This window comes from Chinchilla lanigera, unplaced genomic scaffold, assembly GCF_000276665.1.
Source record: "Chinchilla lanigera isolate Chin_1 unplaced genomic scaffold, ChiLan1.0 scaffold00057, whole genome shotgun sequence".
NCBI classification, from domain to species: domain Eukaryota; kingdom Metazoa; phylum Chordata; class Mammalia; order Rodentia; family Chinchillidae; genus Chinchilla; species Chinchilla lanigera.
Window position 1 is genome coordinate 51,745 of NW_004955458.1, and position 13,866 is coordinate 65,610.

Below are 13,866 nucleotides of genomic sequence, written 5' to 3' on the forward strand. Positions count from 1 at the left end.
TACATGAGTGACCTATTGAATAATCATGAACTATTCTCAATGGTTGTTGTAGGAAACACATAATAATAAACATGCACCCATTTACAAAATAGGATAGGAACAATACAAACATTACAGAGTTATGGATAGATTAGTAGGAAAATATCAATGACTGCTGTAATACATGGTGGTATCTTTGAAGTGGTTTCTCAGGAAGACAGAGATATGCAAGAAGGATCTAACAAGTAGTTACAGCCTAAGGGTTGTCAAAATTCAAGTGAGCCACCTGGGGCGAAAGTCATCTTTTGTAGCATTTTCTCTCCAGGCTCCCATCACATTGGAACCCCACAACCAGTTAGTGTCCTCTCCCCAACTGTCAGCACAAGCAGCAGGAATCCTGCTGCAGACTTCTCCGGAGCTCCATCACAGCCTGTACTGTCAGGGAAAGAATGGTTTCCAGGGAGTCTCCCAGGTATTATGCAAGGTCCTCCTGGTTTACAGCTTCCGAGCAGCTCTCATGACCCCAGTCCACAGGACCTCTGACTCCTCGGGCTTAGTCTGCATTCTCATGTTCTCTGAGTCCTTGTTCAGCAGCTGCTCCTCTGCTGACTCTAGACCTTTCTGGTCATCAATGGCAGGAGCAAGAGTGGCCCATTGGATAGCACGTATTCCCAGGGGTTTTTCCATGTTTGAATGATTCACAAACGTCCGTGGGTGGGCATCTGCAGCTGGTGCATGGGGGGCCAGTTGTGTCATTGTCTCTGTGCCATGATAGTTCTCAACTGAGTGGCGGCAGCCAGACTGAAGGCCAGAGCACAACAGCACTTGCACAACCACATGGCTCCCCGTGCGCCAGGAGCCCTCCCTCCAGGGGCCTATGAGGCAGAAGGGGGGCCAACCAGAAGACCGGCGCTCCCCACCTGTGGCTCCCCGTGTGCAGGAGGCCCTCCCTCTGGGGGCCTATGAGGCAGGGAGCAAGCCGCATCCCTGCCTGTGGCTCCCAGTGCATGGGGGGCCCTCCCCCCAGGGGCCTACAAGGCAGGAAGCAAGCAAGCCGGAAGATCGGCGCTCTCCACCCATGGTTCCCCATGTGCAGGAGGCCCTCCCTCTGGGGGCCTATGAGGCAGGGAGCGAGCCGCCGATCACAAAACCAGCGCTCCCCACCCATGGCTCCTCATGTACCAGGGGGCCCTCCCTCTGGGGGCCTACAAGGCAGGAAACGAGCCAGCTGGAAGACCAGTGCTCCCTGCCCGTGGCTCCCCGTGCGCCAGAGGCCCTCCCTCCAGGGGCCTATGAGGCAGGGAGCAAGCCACTGGTCAGAAGACTGGTGCTCCCCACCCATGGCTCCCTGTGCACTGGAGGCCCTCCCTCTGGGGGCCTACAAGGCAGGGAGTGAGCTGCCTCCCCACCCGTGGCTCCCCATGTGCCAGGGGCCCTCCCTCCAGGGGCCTACGAGGCAGGAAGCAAGCCAGCCGGAAGACCGGCACTCCCCGCCCGTGGCTCCCCGTGCTCCGGAGCCCCTCCCTCCGGGGGCCTATGAGGCAGGAAGTGAGCCAGCTGGAAGACTGGCGCTCCCCACCTGTGGCTCCCTGTGCTCAGGAGGCCCTCCCTCTGGGGGCCTACGAGGCAGGGAGCAAGCCGTTGGTCACAAAACCGGCATTTCCCGCCCGTGGCTCCCCGTGCACCGGGGGCCACCACTTACTAACTTTTTATCTGAACTAATCACTGAGCTCTTTGAACCTTGCTTGTCTGATGCTTAAAGCACCTGGCACAGCATTTGGTGATAAATACTAAAATGATTTCTGGTCTCAATAGTTAAAACATTGAGACTTATGAGTATTATGAGTTTTTAGAGCATAAGCCGCTGAACTAGGCATGGTGGCACACACCTGTGGGCAAGAGGATCACTACAAGTTTGAGGCAAGCCTGGACTACAGAGTAAGCTGAAGGCCAGCCTGCACTACATAGGGAGACCATGCCAAGAGAGAGAGAGAAGAAAATGAGCAACTGAAGAAGGTATCATAGAAGCAAGAGCCTAGCCCGGACTGGCCTTAAAGAATGAGTAGCATGTGACAGGCAGGGTATGCTGCACTCTTATTGAGTACTGTGAGTGGGCAGTGGATGGTCTCATTACATCTAAATACCAGCATCGTAAGCAAGGTGTTCTTATTGCTATCCTCAGTTTACAGATGGAGCATGCAGGGAACTGGGACTGGGGAAGGACCAGGGAATTGTCTGTGCAAATGCTGAGAAGGAAAACTGGACACAACAAGGAAGCAAAGGCGGGCAGCCGTGAAAGGCCACCCTCCCTTGGGGAGGAAGCAGGAAGTAGTAGAGCTGAGCTTGTGGGTCAAAGTGGGTACCAGCAAAGCCCTGGAGAGGAATCTGCCCAGCATGCACCGGGTCTGTGTTCCCCCTCATGCTAAATATGAGCATGTATTAAACTGGAATAAAATAAAAATCTTGGAAAAGCTGTTTGGCTCTTGGCTGTGACCAGTTGCCAGCATCCAATATCAATACCCCAGTCCATCTCCCATCAGCTCAATGGCCCTTGGTGGACTGCTGTCACTGCCAGGAAAGGAAAGCTGGAGAGAAAAGACACCAGCAAACACTAGTAATCAAGCCTTTGGTGGGGGAGATGACAGCTATTTCCCATTTCCTTGGAAAGAGAAAAAAAATTACTTAAAGGTAAGCATGAGAGGTTTCACTTGTCCCAAGGGAGATATTTAACCTCAGGTCAACAGTAGAAGGTGAATAAGTCTGCTAGGACAAATCACTATCCTCACAGGGAACCCCTCCACCACTAGACCAGCAGAGAGCAGTGGTTTCTAAATTGCTACATATTGCAGTCACCCGGGCATCTTCAAAACCACAGGTGCCTTGGTCCCTGCCATATGCTGGGATTGAAATGGAATACGGTGTGGTCTGGACCTTAGAATGTTTTAAAGATGCTTAGGTGTTTTTAATAGGCAGACAAGTTTGGGGACAACTGGTCTGCAGGAAACGGAAGGACAAATGAAGTGGTCTAGAGATCCTGCTCAGTTAAAGGTCAAAATAGTAGCAAAGATACTCAAAGTCCTAGTTAACCTGTCATTGAGTGAGCTGTGGGTAGCTCCATTAAATCTAAATACCAGCGTCATAAGGAGGATATTTTTAATGTTACCCTCATTTTGTAGATGAAAGAAGTGAGATTCGGAGGAAGTAACTTGTCCAAGAACACACAGAGGACAGTAGTGGGATGGAGCCTAGAACCTAGGCCCTCCTCCCCCAGAACACACTTGCATTGCCAAGAAGATGGGGTCCTCAAGGAGGGATGTGCTCCTTCCTCCTCTCCCCTCTCCTCCATCCCACCTGTAAGTTCTCTTCTTACGTCAGCTGAAGCCCCCAGCCTGTCCCACCTGACTCACAGATACCGAAATCGAATTGCCGAGAGGGTGAGGCCTCAAGCAACTATCAGCTGCCTGGATCACAGAGGTGTGACCAGCAGAGGCAGCCCCCACAGATCGGTTCCTCACCTCACCCTGCAGCTGCCAGGGTCCGGAGGTGGCTATCTCAGGGGTGTGGCAGGGTGAGGACAGAAAAAGGAAGGGAGAAAGAATCTCATTCACTGGCCCCCACCCAGGAGGGAGGCAGAGCTACAATGCTGGTATAGATATAGGATCCTTTTCTTGCCCTGCAGTGGGAGCTTTGGGGCCTGTGGTCAGCAGAATAGAGGCAGTGATATCACACAGATAGGGCCAGCAGGTTCCTCGCCGGATAGAAGCTCCAAGCTTCTTCCCACTCCCTCTTCTCCCTGTGTGAACATCAAAACCAGACACGTGAAGATCATCAGCCCAGTGCCTCCATTTTACATGGAAGAAATAGGTACAAAAAGAGAGACTCTGTTGAAGTCACAGAAAAAGCCGGTGGTACAGCTAGCACTGGCATGGGCATCCTTCCTTTTACCCAAAAGTATGTGGAGCCCTTGAGGAAGTCCCAGGCAGCCTCTGTTTCTGAAGCCTGGGAGAGAGGGACAGATGTGGGCTCCTCCTCCAGTCCCTACTTGGCTCTGCATGCAAGGGTGGCGAGGTAATGACAGGGAGTCTTGATTTCTGGGTTACACTGGATGTTGAGGGAACCAGTTAAGGTCTCAAGCTCCTACTCGGGCCCCCAAACTAACCAGGACCTCACCTTTGATTGCCCTTTGATTGGAGCCCCATGACCAGCCTGGAAGCTAAGGCTCAGGCAATCTCTTTCATTCTCATAAAACAAATAGGTGCTCTTCTGCCTGGATATTGTCCAGACGCCCTCACCACAACTCTGCAAAGTCCAGAAACAATATTGTTCCAGACATATTAGGTCTCTTCACTCAACATACTGGGAGCTGTGACTATTTAAACACCCTTTCACAAATGTGGTAACCATCTCTTGTCCCTGAGGCACCAGAAGCAGCTGAGCAGGTGTGGACCCAAAGCAAAATAAGATTTGGGTTGAATTCCAAGAGAAACAGTGAGGTCCCAGCAGAGGAACAGGACTGTCTGGGTAGAGCGTGCTTTTGTGTATTGGATCAAGAAAGAGAGAAGACAGACTCAAAGTGACAGGTTGGTTGGTGGTGGGAAGAGAGGCAGAATTCCAAATCCTTGGGTGAGGAAATGAGACCTGTAGTAAATTGCCAGCTTATGTCTCGCCTTGCCCATGGTGAAAGAGAATAGAATGGTATACAAACATAAAGGTTTAATAATCTGTGATTATTTCTTCACTTAAAGAAGAGGCAGGTTACTAAACATTGGCTGTAAATAGTAATGACCCTTTTTAAGCTCCTGCAACATGCCAGGAGTTATACACATGGCATGACTTGATCTGCACAACCCCACTTACTTGGGGGTTGGGGTCCAGGGATGGCCAAGCAGCCTGCTCATGGCCACAAGGCTTAGAGCACTGGGCCAGCATTAAACCTGGGCAGCGTGAGTCCAAAGCCTGAGAGCTTGTCACTGTGCTATTTTATGTTCCACTTCATGTGGGGAGGTTTTAGGGACTGGACTGCGCTGGTGTTTGAATCCTGGCTCCATCCTGACTAATATATGGCCCTCCATAGGTTCATTGATCTCTCTGTTCTTCTGTGTCCTCACTGTAATAATAAGAGGGCATCCATTTTAGCAGTTACTCTGTTGCTATGTAAAGCACATTTCTATTAACTAAACTATGTTTTCCATCCAACCTCCTATAACAAATTACAGAGTCATTGTGACAGGGAAACACAGCTCAGGACATATTGTAAAGCACATAAAAGGTCAAAAAGCCTTCCCTTAATTATCTATTTTAAGGAAACATACCGATGTCCTGATAAATTTGAATCAAGTCGGAAGATTTTTTTTTATCATTATTTGAAAGATCCCTCTCCTTAAGCTGCATTCACTGCCAGAACGGGTATGTGGCTCCAGTGGACTTTATTTTCTCCTTCCTCTGCTCAATTTATGGAATTTGTTTATCTCATAAGTGGTGGCACATACCTACAATCTCAACACTCCAGGAAGCTGAGGCAGGAGGATCACAAGTTCAAGTCCAGCCTAGACAACTAGTGACTTAGTGAGACTCAGTCTCCAGAGGAAAATATTGGAGCTGGAGGCTGGGGGTGTAGCTCAATGTAAAGGCCCTAGGTTCCATCCTTAGTACAGAAAAAATATTATTTTAAAAAACTATTTATTTATAAACTTGAAAGTTTGTGCCCTGACTGCGCCTGCCTGGCAAGCGCAAGGTCATGAGTTCGATTCCTGGTTTGTGCCCTGAGACCAACATATCTCCATGTCTCTCACCTCCACCCAGCCCCTGGCAATCACCTTTCTCTTGATATTTATTTCTATGTTGGACTTTTTTCAATTCCACATATAAGTGACATCATACAGTTTTTGTCACTCTGGATCTGGCTAGTTTCACTTAATATAGTGCCCTCTAGGTCCATCTATGTGGTCACAAAGAGCAAGATTTCCTCCTTTGGTGTGGATGATTAATATCCCTTTGTACGTTACGCACACCTCATTATCTTTCCCCACTTATTTATCAATGGACGCTCAGGTCGAATCCATATCTTAGCAATTGTGGATAACGCTGCCATGAACTCAAGATACTGATTTCATTTCCTTTGAATATGTACACAGAAATAAGATTGCTGGATCACATAGTGTTTTGAGTTTTATTTTTTAAGGAACTCCCACAGTGTTCCCCACAATGACTGTCTTGTACCTGTTTACATCACCACCAACAGTGTGTGTGAAGCTCAGCACCAGACCATCAGAGAAATGTAAGTGAAAACCACAGTAAGACAGCACCGCACCCTTATGATGTTAGGACAGTTGCTATCAAAAAGATAAGAGATAAGTGTCAGCAAGGGTGTGGTCAGAACAGGAAACCCTTGCATTGTGTTTACGTTTGAGGGGTGATGAGAGACAGCCCCCTTGAGTTCAGACTGCAGTGACACAGTCCCCATACTCCACTCTCTGTGTTAGACTATTCTTGATAAGCTTGTCACTTGACAGTCCCTGATGAAGCCACAGACATTGTTATGTTTTTCTAGCCTGGCAAGCATTTGGCTATCTCACAGCTGTATGTTTATTCAGCTAGGAGTTTCTGTAAGCACCACAAGGCGTGTCCTCTCTTTCTCTATTTACCTGATATCTTTGTCAGTCCTTTACCCTAGTGAGGACAAGACGTTACAAGGAAGGACTTACGCTTTGCACTTTCGCCTATTACTTCTCCCACCTGCATGCCCCTACTTTGCTTGGGCCTCCCAAACCCTGCACCAAGCCTGTGTTCTGTCCAAGTACAGACACTCACCACATAAGGACATTTCAGCCAACCACAGCCAACATGTACTGTGGAGGCCCCTAAGATCACAATGGAGCAGAAGAACTCCTATCACCTGGTGATGCAGCTGCACCGTAATGCTACAGCTCAATGCATTACTCGTGCATTAGAAGTGATACTGATAAAACCAAACCTGCTGTGCTGCCCCTTGCACAAAATACAACACAGTTATGTACAGTGTAGAACACCTGACAACAAATAGCTCTGCCTCTGGTTTATGTATCTGCCATATTACACTTTTATCATTAGTTTGAAATGTACTCCCCATTATTAAAAAAAGTGTACTGTACACAGCATGCCATGTTACAGCCGCAGCAGCCTCATAGGTCTTGTACTTCCTGTGTCTCTCACTGTATCATTTTCCCTCTTTTTTTGTTTGTTTGTTTGTTTGTTTTTTCATGGAAAAGAAGTGCCACGAACCTGTGCAGCTGTTGATGTTCCTGGCGGAAAACAGCAAGAAGATTTAGAAATAAAGAGAAAAGTTGAGGTCAGGTGGAACCCTCTCTCAGATGGGAGAAAAGGAACCGCTCAAAGACTGCAGAGCCTTGATTTATACACTCAGGAGATTGATGTCAATTTCACCTTCTCTGCCTAGCAAACTGTTTGCAAGCTGAAACAGCTTGTTCACATGGCTCAAGTTTCTCAGGCAGGCTTTGTCTTTGCCCTGCATGTGTGATCGATTTCCAGCTTCAGGCACTCCCTACAAAAAATGTAAAACAAAATTTCATAACAAAATAATAGAAGAATAACAATAGTTAATACATTACATGTTGTTATCTTTTTTTGTTGTTGTTGTTTTGTTTTTTGTTTTGTTTTTCTCCGGTACCGGGAACCGAACTCACGACCTTGCGCTTGCCAGGCAGGCGCTTTGCCGCTGAGCTAAATCCCCAGCCCCTACATGTTGTTATCTTTAAAGTAGTTTTTTTGAGACAGGCTCTCGTTGTGTAGTTCAGGCTGGCCTTGAACTCACAACAATCATCCTGCCTCAGACTCCCAAATGCTGGGATTATACAGGTATGTGCCACCATGCCTGGCTCCCGCTTCATTTTCTCTTATGTTTGACTTAATTTCATGTTGTTTTGTTCATCATCGCCCTAGAAACAGCAGGCTCTGCCATATTCTGGGTATGTTCCATATACCCAGAATAGGGTTCAAAGACTCCACTCCATATCATATCAAACATGTTAACATGTACCCTCGCACATACAATTTTTGCTATAAAATATTTGAATTTTTATGTGCTTTTGAAAATAATGTATTTCACTACCAGTAACTTATTTGATTACAAGACTATTACTTGGGGAAAAAAAAGAATCTAACCTACAGCTTTTTTTTCCAACGTAGTAAATTTTTGAGTTTATCAGTTCATTCACAATGGCAGGTAGATGAAAAGCATCCCCCTCCCAGCCTGGGAACTCAGTGCTTCCTTCCCAGTGTTTCTCGGCTAGCTCAGGTCAAGTTCTTCCAGTAAAACGGTCCATGGGTGACCCATTATCCTTGGAGAGAAACAGAATGACAATGGCCTGGCCCTGTGAATGGGTGATTTTTCAACCAGATCCATCTTCCCCACAACTTTTGAGCGGCTGTGCCTGCAATGTGAGAAGATGGAACTGGGGACCCCGGTCGGAAGGAAAGGGAAGAAGATCCTGCAGGGGCGTGGAAGAGTCCACAGAGATAGGGTGAGCCCACGGGGACTCCCTTTTAGCATTCCATTCAGGAATTGTGGTGGGACTGCTGGCTCTGGGAGGCACTTGGAAAGATACAGGTCTACACCTGCCACTGCCATAGCCACCACTAAGCTCCTTGGACAACATCGTTGCCCCGGGGAACTGGAGACACCCCACGCATGGGCACAGCAGAGCCCCATCCTGGGACCCAGAGCTACCATGGCTGCTGGGGCACTGGGGTTCTGCTACCTCTGCATCACTGCCTGGACCTCCGCAAGCCCCAGCTTTTTCTCCCAGGCACCTCCTCCCAGAGCATTGCTGCAACTGAATGGTTAACATTCTCTGCGAAGAGCATCAGGGATCAGGGAGCTTCTGGGAGTCCAACCCAAATACCGGGAGCCGCCCCCACCTGACCAGCTGCCCACCTGCCTTCTCAGGGCAAACCAGCAAGGATTGTGCAAAGGATGGGGAGGACTGGAATATCAGTTTGATGTTCCTCGCTTCCTGGTACTCCTGAACTATCCCAGTCAGATCCTCCCTGGCCTGCTGCAGAGCAAACTTGAGATCATGAAGGTTGGTACTGGTGTCCTTGAGGGTTCCCTCCCCACAGTTCTGTGCGTTAGTAGTGTTCCTCTAAAAATTAGCATTGGTGAGGAGCCAAGAGTCCAATTCAGATTCAGGCATTCACTGAGGGCCTGGTATGTATGCTTGGTGCTTATGCCTGGTGCTAACCCCACTTGAAAAGCAGGACTGGTTAATGCAAGCAGGCAAAGCCCTAGCTTGCAGATGAGGAAACTGAAGCCAAGGGACAACCAAGGTCACATAACAAGTTAGTTGCAGCAGAACTGAGGTTCCCTGATACTCAAACTGAGTGACCCATTCATCAGTCATGAGATAGCAAGAGATTTCAGCCTCCTACAGAATATGCAGTCTCCAGGAAGACATTTGCTGGGCACACGGCACAAGACAGGAAACAGCGGGTGACTTGCAGGCAGACCTATTCCCAAGAACAAGGGTCCCAAGTGCACCCCAGGACCTGCCCCTCTGCCAAAACTGGTTCCCAAGCCCATATTTAAATTTCGCCACTGATTAAAAAATGTCTCAAACTTTTATCTGCTGTACAAGTTCAAAGCCAAATGTATAAGCAGGTGGAATAGATATCAATCAACTGGGCCTCCGGGGCATTGGAGGGAGATTTGAAGTCAGAGGGAAAGTTGAAGGAGGAGGCAGTCTGAGGTGGTTACGAATGAACAGGGGCTGGGAAGAAGTAAAGGTCACAACTGGGACCACAGGAGGGCACAAGCAGACAGACAGGGGTATATGAGAGGGCAGCGAGGAAGCCAATCCAGGAAGGGACTCCGGTCTGCTGCAGGAAAACCAGCCTCTGGGCTCTGAAACTCAGAGAAGGTCTCAATCAAGTAACTTGTTGAAGGGCCCACAGATAGCAAGTGGCAGAGCCAGGCCTCCAATTTAGTTGTGTCCCAATCTGGACCCCACGCTGAGGGAGGCAAGACATACAGGAATCTAGCTCTGGAAGAGGCTCCCCGTGTGGGTGCCCCACAGACTGCTCTGGGTATGTGCCTGCGCAGGACTCAGCCTGCCAAACGAGCCTGACTCCGAACCACTGACCTGGATGTGAGCATGTTTGAAATGGCCCCACACTTGTCAAGCAGGGTCCTCCTCGGGACCTGTGGTGGGACTGCTGGCTCTGGGAGGCACTTGGAAAGATACAGGTCTTCATGTTGCTTCCTCTCAAAAGGCGTGGTGTGTGCGCACGACCTCACTCCTTCTTGATCAAGACCGAAGGCCTGATTTTGTAAGCTGATGGGCCAGGAGAGGACAGCAGTCTGGAGCCATGGACCACAGTGAAACTAAACAGGGCACAGATGGCAGTGCTGCTGCTTTCTCAGCCTTTAATGAGACCCCTCTGAGAGCTTCCTCTGTCCCCCTCACCTACTCATCAGCTACCACTTTCTGAGTATCCTCTCTGTGTTGGGCAGATACTGACTTCCTCTGGCTGGCTGCCCCGCTGTCCTATCATCATGAAGAGTCCTCTGACTTAAAACCCTCTCTCCCTTTCTCTCCCACTCCATGATCATGACCCTGGTCTCTTGAACTCCCCTAACCTGAAGCTCCTGGGACACCCATTGCTGCTACTATGCCAACAAGGAAGATGAGGACACCTTACTTCCCTCTGCTCCAAGGGGAAGCCCTGAGAAAACAGATCCCATACCTAGCGCCTGTGTTCCATCCCTAGAACCCAGCCAATCTGGTTTCCCCAAAAAAGCAAGTCACAACCTCATTAGCTTAGATGCCAGCACATAATAGCGTCTGACATTTGTGGATTCCCTTCAACTTTTGAAAGCCCTTGCACTTATCTAACCTGAGAGACAAACGGGCAAACTTGCCACACACAGACACGCACCTCTCGTGACTCACAGACAAAATATTTTCATTCAACCTTGTGACCCCAAAAGAACACGTCAAAAGCATTCAGCATGAACCAGGTTTGTAGACAGATGCCCATGCAGTGCCTACCTGTCCTTGGCTCTGCTTTCTGCCAGGAGGCATGAAAACTACAATACAGAAAAGGGTCAGGCAGGAGGGGTCCTCTGGCACGTTGTTCAGATAATCCAGGCACAGTGTCCTGCCCTGGTTTCCCCTAGGTCTTCATTCCTTCTGTATTACTCAGCTTTTCAGGGTGGAGGAAATCTGTTCATCTCATAGCAGCCAAAAGCAGAGAGCAAGGGAAGAGACGGAGAAAAGCTACACCCTTAGTGGCACACACTTAGTGGCCTGCTTCCTGCAATAAGGCTCCTAACAGTGCATTCAGCTGTGAATCTAGCAGCAGGATAATCCACTCATAAACTTAGAGCCTTCTGGATCCATTCAGTTCCTCAAAGCCCATCAGCCCTGAACACTTGTGTTTTTGAGGTACTTTTAGATTTTGCAGACTTTTAGATCTAAACCGTAACATTGTCCAAGAAGCAGAGCACTGACCAATATACATTCAGTCTTCGCTCCATTCATTCATTCAATAATCATTTATCAGGCATTGCTTGTGTCAGGCACCAGGTTTCCAAATATATACAGCAATAGACAACATGGTCCATGGTGCAGAGGAGCCCACAGTGTTACTGAAGGAACTATTAGGCATATAAACAACTCCTTACTGTACATTGGCTCAGGGTTATTGACAACAAACCAAGTAAAGTACTATGGGCATGAAGAAAGGCTACGGATGGTACCACAGAGGAGGTAGGAGGAGGAAGTGAAATGATAGAAAAGGAGCCAAAGGTACAGATTAAAAGTAGTTGTGATGGTTTCTCTGTGCTGTGCTGTGCTGTGCCATGCTGCGAGGTTTGGGAATATTGCCTTGTGAGCTGTGGCCCTCAATACCAGGCCCACTGGTCAGCTTTTAAAAATCCACATCCTCCCTCCCCACTTGTGGTCTCTTGAGTCAAATCTTAGGGAGTGTGGCTAATCTATACTGACAGAAGGCAATCCAACCCAAGCCTGGGGCTGGGGGCGATCGGGTGATTGGCTGCAAAGGGGGCTGCAAAGGGGCATGGGAGAGCATTTGGAAGATATTTTATATTTAGATTATAATTGTGGCTTCAAGGGGATATGCACCAGTCAAAACTCAAGGAACTGTACTCTGAAAATAGGTCCATTGTTATCATATGCCAAGTTGACTTGAAAAGAGAATAAGAAGAGGGACAAGAAAGACAGACTATTCATCCTTGAGACAGCATGGGCTCTGAGCTGTTGTGTGGGGTAGCTATTCCAAGAAACTATGCTGTGTTTTTTTGTCCTATATGCACCAGACCACAAGTCCTACAAGGACACCACCACCCTGGATATGGGCTAAATTGGTCTTTGTGAGACTTGAATACAGATAGTAGTAGTTGAAGTGAATGAGGAAGAACATGCAGCACAAAAAGAAGAGGCCACCAAAAAAGAGTTTCAGGGAAACATCAGTTCTTAAACATCTTTTTGTTTTATTTTTAACTGCAGAACATTTCAATCCTACTGGGAACAATGGCAGACACCTATGTTTTCACAACCAAAATTAAGCAGGTGCACATCTTTTCTAACCTGTTCAATGTTATGAACCCTCAAGCTTGATAACTGAAAGGATATATGATATATGATATATGAAAGGATATATCACATGCACAATTTGACTACATATTTAAATATGGAAGGTAAAATAATAAAGCTTTCAGGAGAAACCAGAGAATGTCTCCAGGACCATAAATTATACAGCAGAGGTCTTAAACAGGACACAAAAGAACAATATGATGAATTTGAAGAAGCAAAACTAAGTAACTTTCTGTATCAAACAACCTCATTAAGAATCCAAAGTCATGGAGTAGGAAACGACACTTGTTTTCAATATATCTGACAAAGGACTTATGTCCACAACATATAAAGGACTCCCACAAATTAACAAGAAAAGAAGATAATGTCACCAGTCTTAAAAATGGGCAACCCAGGCATGGGGGCACATGCCTGTGATCCCAGCACTCAGGAGGCTGAGGCAGGAGGATCTCCATGAGTTTAAGGCCAGCCTGGGCTACATAAGTGAGTTCAAGGCCAGCCTGCACTGCACAGTGATACCCTACCTCAAAAGCGAGGGAGGTTAAAAAAAAAAAAAAAGCACAAAAGAGGATACTCAAATGGCCAGTAAACATATAAGAAGGATCTCAACATCATTAGTCACTATGGAATATGCAAATTAAAAATCATGAAGATATTTAACAGTACCTACTTCAGAAAAGCTAAATACAAAAGAAAGAAATGCCAATATTACCAAGAACATGGAGCACCCAAAACTTCCCTACACTCCTGGAGCTACAGTACTTTGGAACCACCTGGGCCACTGGTTAAAGCTGAACATACGTGTACCCTGCAGAAAGGCAATGCCATTTGTGGACAGACTCAAAGACATCAAATGTACATGTGTCCCCAGCAGACATACACCAGAATGTTCAGAGCAGCTTTGTCCTAATAGCCAAAAGCCAGAACCTAATCCCATGCCCATCAGTAGTAAAATAGATAAATAAATAGAGTTTAGTTTCAGAGTGAAATATCAATAAAATCAGTGTTCTGAAACTCAGTGAATCTCACTAACTTTACATTAAGCCAAAGAGTTTTGTTCATCCAGATAAAGAACAAAAGACATGTGAACCTTCTAGCCTCTGCTGTTAGAAGTCAGAAAAGTGGTTTTTCTGGGAGAATGTGGAGGAGTGTCTTTACAAGACAAAGGACCAGGTTTCTTCAACAAATAAATTACAAGGAATAAAGAAAAGGGATAGGAATCTGTACATATCAACCAATCACAATGTGAGAACATTTTTAGAACCTAATACAAACA